Source organism: Pan paniscus, chromosome 10 (assembly GCF_029289425.2).
Source record: "Pan paniscus chromosome 10, NHGRI_mPanPan1-v2.0_pri, whole genome shotgun sequence".
Classification (NCBI taxonomy): Eukaryota; Metazoa; Chordata; class Mammalia; order Primates; family Hominidae; genus Pan; species Pan paniscus.
This window is the reverse complement of record NC_073259.2, coordinates 138,593,583-138,611,012: the sequence shown is the minus strand read 5'-3', so window position 1 is coordinate 138,611,012 and position 17,430 is coordinate 138,593,583. Positions and strand designations below refer to the sequence as shown.

Genomic DNA, 17,430 nt, shown 5'->3' with positions numbered 1-17,430 from the left:
ACTCGACGGCGGCTCTGAACTGGGCTCATTCCTCGGTCATGTTACCCCGGCTGGGGTCTAGAGGGACGCACCTGATAGAAATACAATGTGAGCCTCGAGTGTGAGGCACGAATGCAATTTTACATTTTTGAGCAGCCACGTTACAAGAAAGTAAAAAGAAAACAAGTGAAATGAACTTGAATAATGTATGTTTATTTAACCTAATAAACCTTAAATATTACTTCAAAAGGAAATCAATATAAATTAATTTAAATCAATATTTTATAATAAGTTATAATTTATCATAATACCTTATTTTACATTTTTTTGGGCATTGAATCTTGAAAATCTGGTGTCTACTTTACACGTAGGGCACACGTTGGTTGAGACAGCCACATTTCACGTGTTCGGTAGCTGCAGGTCACCAGCGGCCCCTGCCTGGGACAGCAATTACGCGTCTGATTCTAACATCTCCTGTGCTCGAGATGTACCAAGTACCAGGGAGTCCTGACGAGAAAGTTCTGCCCTTGAGGACCTTACAGTCTTGTTTTTAAAACATTTTCCAAATGAAACACTTGAAAAACAATGATATATAGGTACAATTTAGTCCCCAGATAGATTTACCAGTAAACTGTTTTATAAGTGAATGTGAGATTTTGGTATTTTGTTCAATGGATGCCTAAAAAAACAAATGCTTGAATTCTGTCCTGCCACAGACACTTCCTTCAGAATATGTTCCCGAGGCAGATGCGTATTCAAGAGCTAGAAGCTGATGCACTGTGCTACAGTTTCCACCCTCACCCGCGCTCTCTCCATCTGTCTTAGCATGAAACCTGAAGTATAAAGGCCTCCAGTTCTTTGGGAGGTGGAGGCAGGCAGATCACCTGAGCTCAGGAATTGGAGACTAGCTTGGGTAACATGGTGAAACCCCATCTCTACTAAAAAAATAGCAGGGTGTGGTGGTACATGCCTGTAATCCCAGTTACTCGGGAGGCTGAGGCAGGAGAATCACTTCAACCTGGGAGACAAAGGTTGCAGTGAGCTGAAATCACGCCACTGCACTCCAGCCTGAGCAATAGAATGAGACTCCATCTCAAAAAAAAAAAAAAAAAAAGGCCTCCAGTTACATCTGGGTCTAAATCTTAGATTATAACACTCTGCTGCCTGCTATGGTATAGGCCTGTAAAACATGACCAGCGTGCTAAGATGCTAAAAGGAGTGAGAAGCAGGGAGAGGGAGAGAGGGAGGCGAGTGGTGTCTTCTCTACGGCAGTCTTGCTGGTTGTCCTGCTTACTGTATCTCAGCATCAATGAGTAGGATCAGGCTTAAAGGGGGACCCTGGACCAGCTGACCAATCCTGTCCCAGGAAGCAGCAGAGAGTGCTTCCCATGCAGCATGGCTTAAACACAGCTCTAGACAAAACAGATTAACAAAAGCACCTACTGGGGAGGAGAGCGATATTGCAGAGGCATCTCTTCCCCTTCCAGGACATTGAGAGGGTGGAGTGTGTGGCCAGGAAGTGAAAGGGGTCAGGACAGAAGAGGAAGGACATCAAAAAGCCTTACAGATAGGATTTGGATAAATGGAGAGACAGGGGAAAGGCCAAACTGCCCTTAGATGTTTGAGACAAGAATGGTAGGTTCCAGGAAACCTACCAGGAAAACAAAAACAGGTTAAAACGGTGACAATCCTACCAAATACCTTCAAGAGAAACATTCTATTAAATCAACATCCTGAGTGCCTAGCAGGACAGGTTTCCAAAGCTCAAGAGGCATAAAATGACTTAAATTGCTGTTAAATTGGCACTAGGGAAAACATTTAGCTGACTGGCAAGATGCAGCAGTGCTTGAAACTCTTATAGGTGAAAGAACTTTTTTTTTTTTTTTTCCACCTGGTGCACCCAACTTAATTTTCATGATGTGGCCAAATTCATGTGGTGTCATTGTGCTGTCTCGTTGGGTTCCTGTAGAACTGGGGGAATGGAAGAAATCTTCCTTTTAGCAAAAAGAGGTGGCCCTCATCACTCTCTACGGCCAATTCCTCGTGAGGCATCTTCATATTTCCCAATCTATAGGGCTCATCTTTGGAGAAGAGCTTTGAGTCCCCAAGCTCACTGCCTCTTCAGCCTGCTGGTCTACCTACCCTTTCTGTTTTCTGCTGGCCTGAGTTTTTCTGCAGCAATACAGTTGGTATGGGCTAGAATCTTTTCTGAACTAGAATGACAACTCCCATTTCCTTTTTCAAACAAGTAATTTAAACTTTTTAAAATGTGTTTTCCCAGAACATGAGATAATGATTACCAAAGAAGTGGCCATATTTGGGGGCACATGGCTAATCAGTGTATGAAAAATGTCAAGGGCTACAAACCAATTCAAATAGTAAGATAATGGGGATTTTGCCTATAAAATCAATAGTTTAAAGAATGCTAATGCTGATGTTGACAAGGGTGTGAGGAAATGCCATTCAAGTACACTGTCCATGGAGAAGAAAGTTAGAGTCATCTTTCTGGAAAGGCGTTTAGCCTGACAGCCTCATTAGGGCAGAATATTGAAAGATAAATGTGGGAACTACAAGCACATACCTTCTCAGTTCATCATCCAACCCTGAGAGACGGGAAAGGCAAATGGAATCAGCCTCATTTGGAGAAATTATGTACCCACTAGTCAGCAACCCTCCACCCCCACAGATTTGTCCAGCAACCAACTCACAAGATCCACAGAAATGTTGTGTTAATGGATGAATGAGGAACAATGGAAATGTAGACCATGACTTTCTATTTTTTAAAGCATCCTTATAAACCAGTTGTGTTCCTATTTACAACAGAAAGAATGTTTTTCCCATTTGCCATGGAAAACTTGGGGTCCCACTGAATGGAATTCATTTTCCCAAAGGTTGAATTGTCTTGGTTAAGGCAGATTGCATCTAGAGTCACAAGGACACTGATGACTGTATGTGTCTTGTTGGGCTGCTGGCCTCTGTGTTCTCCTTCCTTGACTATGGATATTAGAATAGTATTGTCATGCAGAGCAAATCATTTTCGATAAGTACAAGATTATTCCTTTAATAGTTCTTCAAAACTGTGAAGTTCAGGAACTCTCCCTCATCTCCCACCCTCTTCTCAAATTTGATTGGCTGTTTCCTTTTTCTGCAGCAGGATTATGTGTGTTTTCAAAGGCAGAGGATGCAACAGATAATCTGTGATAAAAACTCATCTCAGATTCTAGGGGAAGGAGAGAACTGATAGTGCTGGTTTGAACTTTAGCAAGAGTATTGTAGACTAGATTTGATGTCCTATGGAAAATGTGCATATGTAGGGGTCCTCTCACCCATCTATCTTCCCTACAAGACTGCAGTCACTTCCTGCTGCTTCTCCAAAACCCCAAGCACTTGCTTTCCTTGGGGACTTTGCATGCCCCAGCCCCTCTGCCATTCTTTCACATCATTAAGGCCTCTGCTCTAAAATTTCCTAGCCAGCATCCTTTCCCCTCTCTCTTTGTGCTTACTTCATCTTGTCTTCTTCATAGAACATATTTTTACCTGACATACCACATTTCCATCCACATTTTCCCAATAAGGATGTGAGTTCTATGATAGGGGTTTTGCCTTCTGTGGTTTTTGCTGTACCCCCAGTTCTGAGGCGATGCCTCCACTTAGAGCCCCTGAGTATGGTTGTGCCAAAAGTCACCTTGCCAACACTCAGCCCAATGGCTAGGTCTGCCAAGGGGGCATTAGCTTGCTCAGAAGAGAACCTCTGCTTAGTTTACATAAAGGCATCCCATGAGCTAGTACACCTAGAAAGTGTTCAACAAACATATATTAGATGAGTGGAATGAACACAACAATACAAATACAGTGTCTGCAGCATGGCTCGGCACCTGGAAGGTGTGACGTAAATGTTGTTTCTGGTGCTGTTCAGCTGTTGCTCCTGATAACAGTCTCAACTCCATGGCCAGATGATGCCTGCATTAGAACATTTCAAAGAAAACATTTCCAATTTCCCTTGGCAATGAAATCATAGACTAAAAGGCTTTCATTGGCATGGCATTGAGATCACATTTTAAAATAAGCTGATGAGTAAACATCTATATTCAATGAGAGGAAGGAAGTCACTTTCTTAGGCCCAGTGAGTACAGCTGTGTTTTCAGCATTTGCAGTTAAATAATGAATCATTCCGTGATCTTCACTCAATATCATCCACAAGTTGCCTTCATTTATTTTGGTGTAAGAGGAAGAAACATTCCAAAATGCCTCAGCATCAGACTGGAGAGAAAGCAGTGACCTGTAGACACCACTAAGAATTACTATAAGGAAAGAATCCTAGAGGGATCCCTCTGTGATCACAGAAAGCAAGCGTCCATGTAGAGTGTAGCTAACCTGAAGAAAGATCTCTAATCTCAGAGTTTCAGGGCAGGGGAAGTGAGGGAAGAAGATGAGAGACAGGAGGATGCCTGCTCCATAGACAGAGATTGCCCAGGAGTGCAGTGTGCTCTGCTCATTTTCTTTTGATTTTAATGATGAGTGTGAACTCTGTGGCCCTGCAGTGGCCTCTTGCTCTGGATGGAGCAGGGCTATCACTCCTCCTCTTCCATCCTGTGATAGCCGATGTTAGCAAGCCAAGAGTGTTCATCTCAGCTCTTGGTAGCCCTCCAAGCCTCTCTGGTTCCATCTATGTGGATTGTCAACACCACTGCACTTCTCAGAACAAAAACTTGGAACTCCTTCCTTGCTCTCACCCCCACATGAAACCCATCATCAAATCCCCTTGAAATACCCAGAAACTGTTACTGAAATGCCAGGGGCTTGGTCTAGGTCCTACTGCTCACGATGCAGAAAGCCACTCACTGAGACCGTCAGTATTGCCAGGGAAGAAGTGTTTAATCAGGTGCTGCAGCCAAGAAGATGGGAGATCAGTCTCAAGTCCATCTCCCTGACCAACTAATACTAGGGGTTTACATAACAGGAAGAAATTTAGCCATGTGTGGGGAAAACAGGAATTAGGGAGGGAGTTGGTCAGCAGGAAGCAGTTGTTCCCTTAGGCAGTCATGACGGGCGAAGGTTCTGGTGAGTCACTGTCCAGATGCAGTGACCTGGTGAGTTTCAGTTCCATGATGCTATCTGGGAGGTCTGATGGTCGGTTTCCTGAGAAAAACTCAGATAAGACAAATGCAACTTTCTCAAGTTTCAAGACTGGGAGGATCATTTTCTAAGTTTTTTCAAAGAATCCATAAACGTCAGTTCTACAGGACAACTGGGGTGATTTAAAAACTGGTCCCTGCTCACCTCCTTTCTTGTGTGCGATTCCTTAATTCACCTGCCTTTGTCTGTCTCAGCCAACCACACCAGCCTACCCATGAGTCTGCCCAGTGCCCTTCTCATCCACTGGCAACCCATCTTCCTGTCCATCCTCTTCCCAAGGCCATCCTTTCAAAGCACACATTGGATGAAAGCTACTCTCTTGCTCTCAGCCCTGCACTGGTTTCCATCAACTTTTGAACAAAACCCAAGTTCCTGCCATAGCCTACACCTGGCCACCTCATCGACTGCATTTGCCATATCCTACACCTGGCCACCTCATCGACTGCATTTGCCATGATGCCCTCTCCCCAGCTTGCTCCATGTTACCATGTTTGTGGGTGCTGCTCCCTCTGCCTGGAGCTCCTCCCTCGAGATGCCCACAGCACTCACGCTCTTACTTCCTTCACATCTTTGCTCAGACGTCACCTTCTTTGATCACATTTTCTAGAAATCTCTACATTTGTTTCCTCCTTCATATTCCTACATCCCATTCACTGACACTGTTCTTTACATGTTATATATATTATATAAACATAGTATATTTTATGTATGCATTCACTGACACTTATATAATACATGTATGTAGGGAAATAAGGAAACAAGTAATATAAACATTATACACAAATTGTAAAAATATATATGTATGTATATATTCTCCCCCAAAGCTCACTGATGATAGGGATTTTTGGAAATGAATGAATATGGGTGTGTTCCAATAAAACTTTATTTAAAAGGGGCAAGCTGGATGTGGCCTGCAGGCCATATTTTCTGAAGCGTGGTCTAGAAAGCCACTGAAGATCATCGACAGCCTCAGGAGCTCTGCAGAGCCGTGGACATGCCCTGCAGTTTTACCACCCTTAGGCCCACCCTGCCCAGCTCTCGACCACCCTGCTTCCTCCCACCTTGCCTGGTGCTAGAAATGCATGGAGATGGGCCACCACCCGATCCCCAGGCAACACAGGGAGGGAAGAGTGGGAGCAGGAAGCCACGTTTGTCACTGCCCATGACTCTCGAGCCTCTCTGGGAGAGCATGTGAAGTCGGTTGGGAAGCAGGCTGTATTTGGTTCTCTGCTGCCCAGGCCTGGCAGCAGCTCTGTAATGCTCGTGACTCGCTCTATTGATGCAAATGCTATAAAACCCATTTTGCCATTTCAGAAAACATACTTGCTTATTATAGCTCAGAGGTTCAAGAGCTGAAGTGTGCAGACTCTGGCATGCAGGGTGGCACGGGGAGGGAGGCTTTTCTTGACGGTGTGAATTAATGTAAATGCAGGGCCAGTTGTATGCATAGGTGGGCGGGTGGCTGGGTGCTGGAGGAGTGTTGAGTGGATTCGGGGATTCTCTGTGTGATCTTTCTTAAATCATCTCACTTCACTGAATTGAGGTTTCTGAGGGATCCCAGAAATGAGTAAGGGCAGTGAGGACCAAGGACAAACATACGGACGTTTATGGCTAATTGTGACTATGTGGAAATGCAGACCCAAGATCGCCAAATTTTCTGATTTTTTTTTCCACTGTAAAGAGCTTTTGGGAGAATATATAGAAAGAAGAATGCACTTTAAAATATTATTTATATTCTTTCATTTTTATATTAAATTTTCTATTTTTTAAATGTCCTAATGACACTATTCGGTAACTTGGGGCCCCGTAAAACATCTCCACGGTCAAATGCAGTCATGAGCTGCCATCTTGGATCATCTCCTTCCTGCCACACTGAGGACTGCATGAGGCCCTATTTGTTTTTTCCACACTGAGGGGTTCTACTGACCTGCATTTTGCTTTTGTCAGTTTTTGGAGTCTAGTGATCCTGTGTGAATAAAATGGAAACAGCAAATTTGTTGACAATTCTATCCTTCCATCTGGAGGGAGACAGCAAGAGCAAGTGTGCTTATAATTAGCAGTCATTTCACCCTGAGTCCAGCCAAAGGGGCAATTTCAAACATGATCTGAGCTTAGACCTGAGCGCTGACATAGCCTCTCTAATGACTTCTCCATGCTAGGCAGATAGGCAAACTCATTTCCTCCCATGAAAAGCAATCAGGATGTATTGCTCTGTTCTCTGGGGCTGATGAATTTATGATAGGACGAGAGTTTCCTTTGCAATTTGAGATGTACCGTATATGTACAACCTGGACTGAGAATTCTGCATGAGGTGAACAGAAACTCACTTTCGTTTTCCTTCTAATACGCACCCGGATCTTTCACATAGGCTGGTTATTTTAACCTTCCCGATGACCCCACAGAGGTATGGGTCAGGATACTCACTTCTACAGGAGAGGGAAGTGAGACTTCAAAGAGGTTAAGTCGTTTGCTAATGGCAATATGGCAAACATGTGGGGGTGCTGGGAGGCCTCCAAGGTCCTGCCCTGCATCTGTTTGCCTTGTACCGTAGGGTGATGGAGCTATCTTCTTTCCCAGACCTCCTCCCTGTCTTACGCTGCCAGTGGCAAAATGGGTTTCATGAAAATAAATTTCAGTCTTATGAGTGTCAGCTACAGAGGCAGAAGGCAAAACTTTTGGCGTAAAGCCAATAAGCAAAACTATGGCCTCGTGTCTGCTTGAAATGCATTCTATGGAACCAACCCTAGCATTTGCAGGTGCACAGCTGCAGTCGATGCTGTGTTTAGGAAGAGCTGGGGTGTAAGTGGCCCTGGTGGCGTCATTGTTCTGCCCTGGAACCCCATCCAAGACACCACACTGCATCTGGCCCTCATGCCTCCTTAATGAGAGTTTTCTTACTAAGATTTGTGAGAGTTTCTCAGTCCCTCCTTGTTTATTGTACCTTGGTACTTTTTAACAGTACTGGCCAGATATGTTACAGAATATCTCCCAATTTGGGGTTGTCTTGTGTTTTCCTGTGATTAGAATGGGGTTCTAGGTTTTTGGAAAAAGTACCCCAGAGGAGAAGTGTCCTCCCCATCATGCCATATCAAGGACTTCACGGTATCATTGTCACTTACTGCTGGTGCTGTCAACCACAGTCACCTGGTGAAGGTGGTATCTGCAAAGTTGCTGTTCCTCTCATCTCACTTTAGGAAGCAAGTCGCCAAGTCCAGCCCATAGTTGAGAGGAAGGAAATTAAGCTCTACATACTGGGATTTTATTTGACTTAAATTAAACTTAAAATTAAATAGCCAGACATGGCTGGTGGCCACCATATTGGACAGCAGGGACCTGCAACAACTTCTATACTCCAAGGTCCAGTTGGTTGGGGAATAGATTATTGCAGAAGTCGGCCAATCTGTAAGTGCCCAGGGGTTGACTATGGCGGAAGTAAGTGGAAGTCTAGATACTATCGTGCAGCTGGGGTATGACGGTGAAATTTTCTGATGCTAATAAAGGATTCTAAAGACCTTTTGGAAACCATTACCGGAGGGGGATTTGTAAAATCCAGCGAGAGCTTGGTCTTCATTCTTGAGACTTGATTATTTTGGAATAAATTCAGCCAGTCAGTGTTAAGCATAGAGATTAACAGTGTCGACCTATTCTGGGGGTCATGGGCATTTCAGGAGGCCAGGGATAACCAGGGGATGATGTCTGTTAACCCAAAATTATGTTTATGGGTAAGAACCTGTCCCCCGGCTCCGCCTGCCTATCTGTCTCTGTTTCTCTCTCTCTCTCTCATTTTTGTACATACCACCCACACTATTACTTAAATGCCTTTTGTCTCCTTTTTTTTCCACCCATAAAATGGGGAATAAAAATAATGCTGCAACTGGGCGTGATGGCTCACGCCTGTAATGCCAGCACTTTGGGAAGCCGAGGCGGAGAGATTGCTTGAGCTCAGGAGTTCGAGCCCAGCCTGGGCAAATTGGTGAAACCCCGTCTCTACAAAAAATACAACAACAACAAAAAATCAGCAGATATGGTGGCGCATACCTGTAGTCCCAGCTACTTGGAGGGCCTGAGACAGGAGGATCACTTGAGCCCAGGAGGTTGAGGCTGTAGTGAGCTGAAATTGCACTCCAGCCTGAGTGACAGAGCAAGACCCTGGCTCAAAAAAAAATGTGTATATATATATATATGTGTATATATATGTATATGTATATGTATGTATATGTGTATATATGTATATGTGTATATGTATGTATATCTATGTGTATATAGAGAGAGAGAGCTGTGTTTTACAGGCTTGTTGCAAGGATTAAATGAGTTAGTCTATGCAATGGTGCTTAGATTAGTACTTGTGCAGTGTTGTTATTAATATTATTATTGTTAGAGACAAAGTCTCATTCTGTTGCTTGCCCAGGCTGAAGTGCAGAGGCATTATCTTGGCTCACTGCAGCCTTGACCTCCTGGGCTCAAGCGATCCTCCTGCCTCGGCCTCTTGGGTACTGGGACTACAGATATGTGCCACCATGCCCTGCTAATTAAAAACATTTTTTTTTTTATTTTTTAGTTGAGACTGGGTTTTGCTATGTTGCCCAGCCTGGCCTCAAACTCCTGGCCTTATGTGATTCTCCCATCTCAGACTCCCAAAGCACTGGGATTAGGAGCGTGAGCCACTGCACCCAGCTGATTAAGGTTCTTTTTTCAAAGCATTATCATAAATTCATCAGCCCCAGAGAACAGAGCAGCAGCTGCTCACTAAGGGGGAAGCTGAAACACTCCGAGGCCCTTGCTGAGGGAGCCTGCCAGCGATCAGAGGTCAGCAAAGGTCTGACGTGAGCTTGCTAAAGGGCAGCCCGTGAACCTCAAGCGGGCTTCAGACAGGCTTTCCTTAGTCACCAGCATCGTCAGGTGGGGATGTTTTACATAAAAATATTGATTTGGTTTCACTTCAAAAATAATAGTGGCCCCAATAATGGTGGCCCATGTTCCTCATGGACCACACCTAGCTGGAGCTGAGTGATAGACCCTTTCCTAGACAGATAGACACTCTCCTCTTTGTGCCAATCCTAACCACTATGGATGACCTTCAGCCAGGCTGCTTTGCTTAGACATAACTCCGAGAGGTGTCTGGGTTTGGACTCTCACGGAAGGGATACCTGCCGGAATCTCTGAAATCACCACCATGTGGCTTTTCAAGGACAGAATCTATGACATAGGTGAACTTAGCTATGTTCATGCATCTGCAGGCACCACTGTGCCACACCAGGATGGCTTCCATAGAGAAGGATTGACAGCACCAAAGTTGGTGAAGATACGAAGCCGTGGGGACTCTCACACTTCCCACTACATTTGCATATATTTAAGGGGTACAAGTGCAGTTTTGCTACATGGATATATTGTGTAGTGAAGCCTGAGCTTCTAGCATAACCAGAATTTTTTTTTTCTTTTTTTAGTAGAGATGGAGTTTCACCATGTTGGTCAGGATGGTCTGGATCTCCTGACCTCGTGATCCTCCCGCCTCGGCCTCCCAAAGTGCTGGGATTACAGGCGTGAGCCACCACACCCAGCCAACCATCACTAGAATATTATACATCATACCCATTAAGTAATTTTTCATCATCCACCCCTCCCACCCCCTTCCAATCCCCTCCCACCACCTCCCACTCCCTCCCACCACCCTTCTAAGGTTCCAGTGTCTATCATTCTACTCTCTTTATTTTTTTTTTCTTTTTTTTTAAGATGGAGTTTCGCTCTGTCACCCAGGCTGAAGTGCAGGGGTGTGATCTCTGCTCACTGCAAACTCTGCCTTCTGTGTTCAAGCGATTATCCTGCTTCAGCCTCCAGAGTAGCTGGGATTACAGGTATGCACCACCATGCCTGGCTAATTTTTGTATTTTTAGTAGAGATGGGGTTTCACCATGTTGGCCAGGCTGGTCTCGAACTCCTGACCTCAAGTGATCTGCCTGCCTCAGCCTCCCAAAGTGCTGGGATTACAGGCATGAGCCACCGCACCCAGCCTATCATTCCACTTTCTGTGTCCACATGGAGACACTGCTTAGCTCCTACTTGTGACTGAGAACATGTAGTATTTGACTTTCTGAGTTGTTTCACTTAAGATAATGGCCTCTAGTTTCATCCATGTTGCTGTAAAAGACATAATTTCATTCTTTTTATGGCTGGACGGTATTTCATGGTGTATGTATACCATATTTTCTTTATCCAATTATCCACTGACGGACATTTAGGTTGATTCTCTATCTTTGCTGTTGTGAATACTGTTATGGTGAACACATGAGCGCAGGTGTCTTTTTGATACAATGATTTGTTTTCCTTTGGGTGGATACCAGTAGTGGAATTACTGGATGGAATGGTATTAATTGTTCTATTTTTTGTTCTTTGGGAATCATCCATAGTGTTTTCTGTAAAGGTTATACTAATTTATATTCCAAATCAGTGTGTAAGAGTTCCCTTTTGTCCATATCCTTGCCAGTATCTGTTATTTTTTGACTTTTTCATCATAGCCATTCTGACTGGGGTAAGAAGATATCTTATTGTGGTTTTAGTTTGCATTTCTCTGATTAGTGATGATGGGCATTTTTTCATATACCTGCTGGCCATTTGTATGTCTTCTTTTGACACTCCCCACTTTTCTAAAAGCTATTTAGCAAAAGCTAAACACACGCATCTCATTAGAGGTAACTCCTAGAGACTAAACATACGCATCTCATTAGACGTAACTCCTAGAGGCTAAACACACACATCTCATTAGACGTAACTCCTAGATGCTAAACACACGCATCTCATTAGACATAACTCCCAGAGGCTAAACACACCCATCTCATTAGACGTCCCTCCTAGAGGATAAAAATACGCATCTCATTAGACGTAACTCCTAGAGGCTAAACACACGCATCTCATTAGACGTAACTCCTAGAGGCTGAACACACGCATCTCATTAGACGTCCCTCCTAGAGGTTAAACACACGCATCTCATTAGACGTCCCTCCTAGAGGCTAAACACACGCATCTCATTAGATGTCCCTCCTAGAGGCTAAACACACGCATCTCATTAGACGTAACTCCTAGAGGCTAAACACATGCATCTCATTAGACGTACCTACTAGAGGCTGAACACACGCATCTCATTAGACGTCCCTCCTAGAGGCTACACACACGCATCTCATTAGACGTCTCTCCTAGAGGCTACGCACACGCATCTCATTAGACATAACTCCTAGAGGCTGAACACACGCATCTTATTAGACGTAACTCCGAGAGGCTAAACACACACATCTCATTAGACGTAACTCCTAGAGGCTGAACACACGCATCTCATTATACGTCCCTCCTAGAGACTGAACACACGCATCTCATTAGACGTCCCTCCTAGAGGCTAAACACATGCATCTCATTAGACGTAACTCCTAGAGGCTAAACACACGCATCTCATTAGACGTCCCTCCTAGAGGCTAAACACACGCATCTCATTAGACGTAACTCCTAGAGGCTAAACGCACGCATCTCATTAGATGTCCCTCCTAGAGGCTGAACACACGCATCTCATTAGACGTCCCTCCTAGAGGCTAAACACACGCATCTCATTAGACGTAACTCCTAGAGGCTACACACACGCATCTCATTAGACGTACCTCCTAGAGGCTAAACACACGCATCTCATTAGACGTACCTCCTAGAGGCTAAACACACGCATCTCATTAGACGTAACTCCTAGAGGCTAAACACACGCCTCTCATTAAACGTCCCTCCTAGAGACTAAACACACGCATCTCATTAGACGTCCCTCCTAGAGACTAAACACAAGCATCTCATTAGACGTCCCTCCTAGAGGCTGAACACACGCATCTCATTAGACGTCCCTCCTAGAGGCTAAAGATACGCATCTCATTAGACGTAACTCCTAGAGGCTAAACAAATGCATCTTATTAGACGTCCCTCCCAGAGGCTAAACATACGCATCTCATTAGACGTCCCTCCTAGAGGCTAAACATACGCATCTCATTAGACGTCCCTCCTAGAGGCTAAACACACGCATATCATTAGACGTAAATCCTAGAGGCTAAACACACGCATCTCATTAGACGTCCCTCCCAGAGGCTAAACATACGCATCTCATTAGACGTCCCTCCTAGAGGCTAAACACACGCATCTCATTAGACGGAACTCCTAGAGGCTGAACACACGCATCTCATTAGACGTCCCTCCTAGAGGCTAAACACACGCATCTTATTAGACGTAACTCCTAGAGGCTGAACACACGCATCTCATTAGACGTCCCTCCTAGAGGCTAAACACACGCATCTCATTAGACGTAACTCCTAGAGGATAAACATACGCATCTCATTAGACGTACCTCCTAGAGGCTAAACACACGCATCTCATTAGACGTACCTACTAGAGGCTGAACACACGCATCTCATTAGACGTCCCTCCTAGAGGCTAAACACACGCATCTCATTAGACGTAACTCCTAGAGGCTAAACACACGCATCTCATTAGACGTACCTCCTAGAGGCTAAACACATGCATCTCATTAGACGTACCTACTAGAGGCTGAACACACGCATCTCATTAGACGTCCCTTCTAGAGGCTGAACACACGCATCTCATTAGACGTCCCTCCTAGAGGCTAAACACACGCATCTTATTAGACGTCCCTCCTAGAGGCTAAATACACGCATCTCATTAGACGTAACTCCTAGAGGCTAAACACATGCATCTCATTAGACGTCCCTCCTAGAGGCTAAACACACGCATCTCATTAGATGTAACTCCTAGAGGCTGAACACACGCATCTCATTAGACGTCCCTCCTAGAGGCTAAACACACGCATCTTATTAGACGTCCCTCCTAGAGGCTAAACACACGCATCTCATTAGACGTAACTCCTAGAGGCTAAACACCCGCATCTCATTAGACGTAACTCCCAGAGGCTAAACACACGCGTCTCATTAGACGTAACTCCTAGAGGCTGAACACACGCATCTCATTAGACATCCCTCCTAGAGGATAAAAACACGCATCTTACTAGACGTCCCTCCTAGAGGCTAAACACACGCATCTCATTAGACGTAACTCCTAGAGGCTAAACACACGCATCTCATTAGACGTAACTCCTAGAGGCTGAACACACGCATCTCATTAGACGTCCCTCCTAGAAGCTACACACACGCATCTCATTAGACGTAACTCCTAGAGGCTAAACACATGCATCTCATTAGACGTACCACCTAGAGGCTAAACACACGCATCTCATTAGAGGTACCTACTAGAGGCTGAACACACGCATCTCATTAGACGTCCCTCTTAGAGGCTTCACACACGCATCTCATTAGACGTCCCTCCTAGAGGCTAAACACACGCATCTTATTAGACGTCCCACCTAGAGGCTAAACACACGCATCTCATTAGACGTAAGTCCTAGAGGCTAAACACACGCATCTCATTAGACGTAACTCCTAGAGGCTAAACACACGCATCTCATTAGACGTACCTCCTAGAGGCTAAACACACGCATGTCATTAGACGTACCTACTAGAGGCTGAACACACGCATCTCATCAGACGTCCCTCCTAGAGGCTAAACACACGCATCTTATTAGACGTCTCTCCTAGAGGCTAAACACACGCATCTAATTAGACGTAACTCCTAGAGGCTAAACACACGCATCTAATTAGACGTAACTCCTAGAGGCTAAACACACGCATCTCATTAGATGTAACTCCTAGAGGGTAAACACACACATCTCATTAGACGTGTCTCCTAGAGGCTGAACACACGCATCTCATTAGACGTCCCTCATAGAGGCTGAACACACGCATCTCATTAGACGTCCCTCCTAGAGGCTAAACACACGCATCTCATTAGACGTAACTCCTAGAGGATAAAAATACGCATCTCATTAGATGTAACTCCTAGAGGCTAAACACATGCATCTTATTAGACGTAACTCCTAGAAGCTGAACACACGCATCTCATTAGACTTCCCTCCTAGAGGATAAACATACGCATCTCATTAGACGTAACCCCTAGAGGCTAAACACACGCATCTCATTAGACGTCCCTCCTAGAGGCTAAACACACGCATCTTATTAGACATCCCTCCTAGAGGCTAAACACACGCATCTCATTAGACGTCACTCCTAGAGGCTAAACACATGCATCTTATTAGACGTAACTCCTAGAGGCTAAACACACGCATCTCCTTAGATGTAACTCCTAGAGGCTAAACACACGCATCTCATTAGACGTAACTCCTAGAGGCTAAACATATGCATCTCATTAGACATAACTCCTAGAGGCTGAACATAGGCATCTCATTAGACGTAACTCCTAGAGGCTAAACATACGCATCTCATTAAATGTAACTCCTAGAGGCTAAACACTTGCATCTTATTAGATGTAACTCCTAGAGGCTAAACACACACATCTCATTAGACATCCCTCCTAGAGGATAAACATATGCATCTCATTAGACGTAACTCCTAGAGGATAAACATACGCATCTCATTAGACGTAACTCCTAGAGGCTAAACACACGCATCTCATTAGACGTAACTCCTAGAGGCTAAACACACGCATCTCATTAGACGTCCCTCCTAGAGGATAAACATACGCATCTCATTAGACGTAACTCTTAGAGGCTAAACACACGCATCTCATTAGACGTAACTCCTAGAGGCTAAACACACGCATCTTATTAGACATAACTCCTAGAGGCTACACACACGCATCTCATTAGACGTAACTCCTAGAGGCTGAACACACGCATCTCATTAGATGTCCCTCCTAGAGGCTAAACACACGCATCTCATTAGACGTCCCTCCTAGAGGATAAACATACGCATCTCATTAGACGTAACTCCTAGAGGCTAAACACATGCATCTTATTAGACGTAACTCTTAGAGGCTGAACACACGCATCTCATTAGACGTCCCTCCTAGAGGCTAAACACACGCATCTCATTAGACGTCCCTCCTAGAGGATAAACATATGCATCTCATTAGACGTAACTCCTAGAGGATAAACATACGCATCTCATTAGACGTAACTCCTAGAGGCTAAACACATGCATCTTATTAGATGTAACTCCTAGAGGCTGAACACACGCATCTCCTTAGACGTCCCTCCTAGAGGCTGAACACACGCATCTCATTAGACGTCCCTCCTAGAGGCTAAACACACGCATCTCATTAGACGTCCCTCCTAGAGGATAAACGTATGCATCTCATTAGACGTCCCTCCTAGAGGCTAAACACACGCATCTCATTAGACGTCCCTCCTGGAGGCTAAACACACGCATCTCATTATACGTAACTCCTAGAGGCTGAACACATGCATCTCATTAGAGGTAACTCCTAGAGGCTAAACACACGCATCTCATTAGACGTAACTCCTAGAGGCTAAACACACGCATCTCATTAGACGTCCCTCTTAGAGGCTGAACACACGCATCTCATTAGACGTCCCTCCTAGAGGCTAAACACACGCATCTCATTAGACGTAACTCCTAGAGGATAAAAATACGCATCTCATTAGATGTAACTCCTAGAGGCTAAACACATGCATCTTATTAGACGTAACTCCTAGAAGCTGAACACACGCATCTCATTAGACTTCCCTCCTAGAGGATAAACATACGCATCTCATTAGACGTAACCCCTAGAGGCTAAACACACGCATCTCATTAGACGTCCCTCCTAGAGGCTAAACACACGCATCTTATTAGACATCCCTCCTAGAGGCTAAACACACGCATCTCATTAGACGTCACTCCTAGAGGCTAAACACATGCATCTTATTAGACGTAACTCCTAGAGGCTAAACACACGCATCTCCTTAGATGTAACTCCTAGAGGCTAAACACACGCATCTCATTAGACGTAACTCCTAGAGGCTAAACATATGCATCTCATTAGACATAACTCCTAGAGGCTGAACATAGGCATCTCATTAGACGTAACTCCTAGAGGCTAAACATATGCATCTCATTATATGTAACTCCTAGAGGCTAAACACATGCATCTTATTAGATGTAACTCCTAGAGGCTAAACACACACATCTCATTAGACGTCCCTCCTAGAGGATAAACATATGCATCTCAGTAGACGTAACTCCTAGAGGATAAACATACGCATCTCATTAGACGTAACTCCTAGAGGCTAAACACACGCATCTCATTAGACGTAACTCCTAGAGGCTAAACACACGCATCTTATTAGACGTCCCTCCTAGAGGCTAAACACACGCATCTCATTAGACGTCCCTCCTAGAGGATAAACATACGCATCTCATTAGACGTAAC

At 44.6% G+C, this 17,430-nt stretch overlaps 1 protein-coding gene across 10 annotated transcripts in view; it reads left to right on the top strand.

Annotated features, from left to right (window-relative positions):
• Positions 1-17,430, top strand: part of RIMBP2 (RIMS binding protein 2) — a 325,580-nt gene that overhangs the window by 171,364 nt on the left and 136,786 nt on the right. For 4 of the 10 annotated variants that reach the window (XM_055096371.2, XM_055096373.2, XM_055096372.2 and 1 more), the window contains exon 3: positions 10,846-10,967. The exons of the other annotated variants lie outside the window; for them this stretch is intronic. The gene's annotated coding sequence lies outside the window, so the exon portion shown is untranslated. The remainder of the gene's footprint in view (positions 1-10,845; positions 10,968-17,430) is intronic. 10 annotated transcript variants of the gene reach the window in all.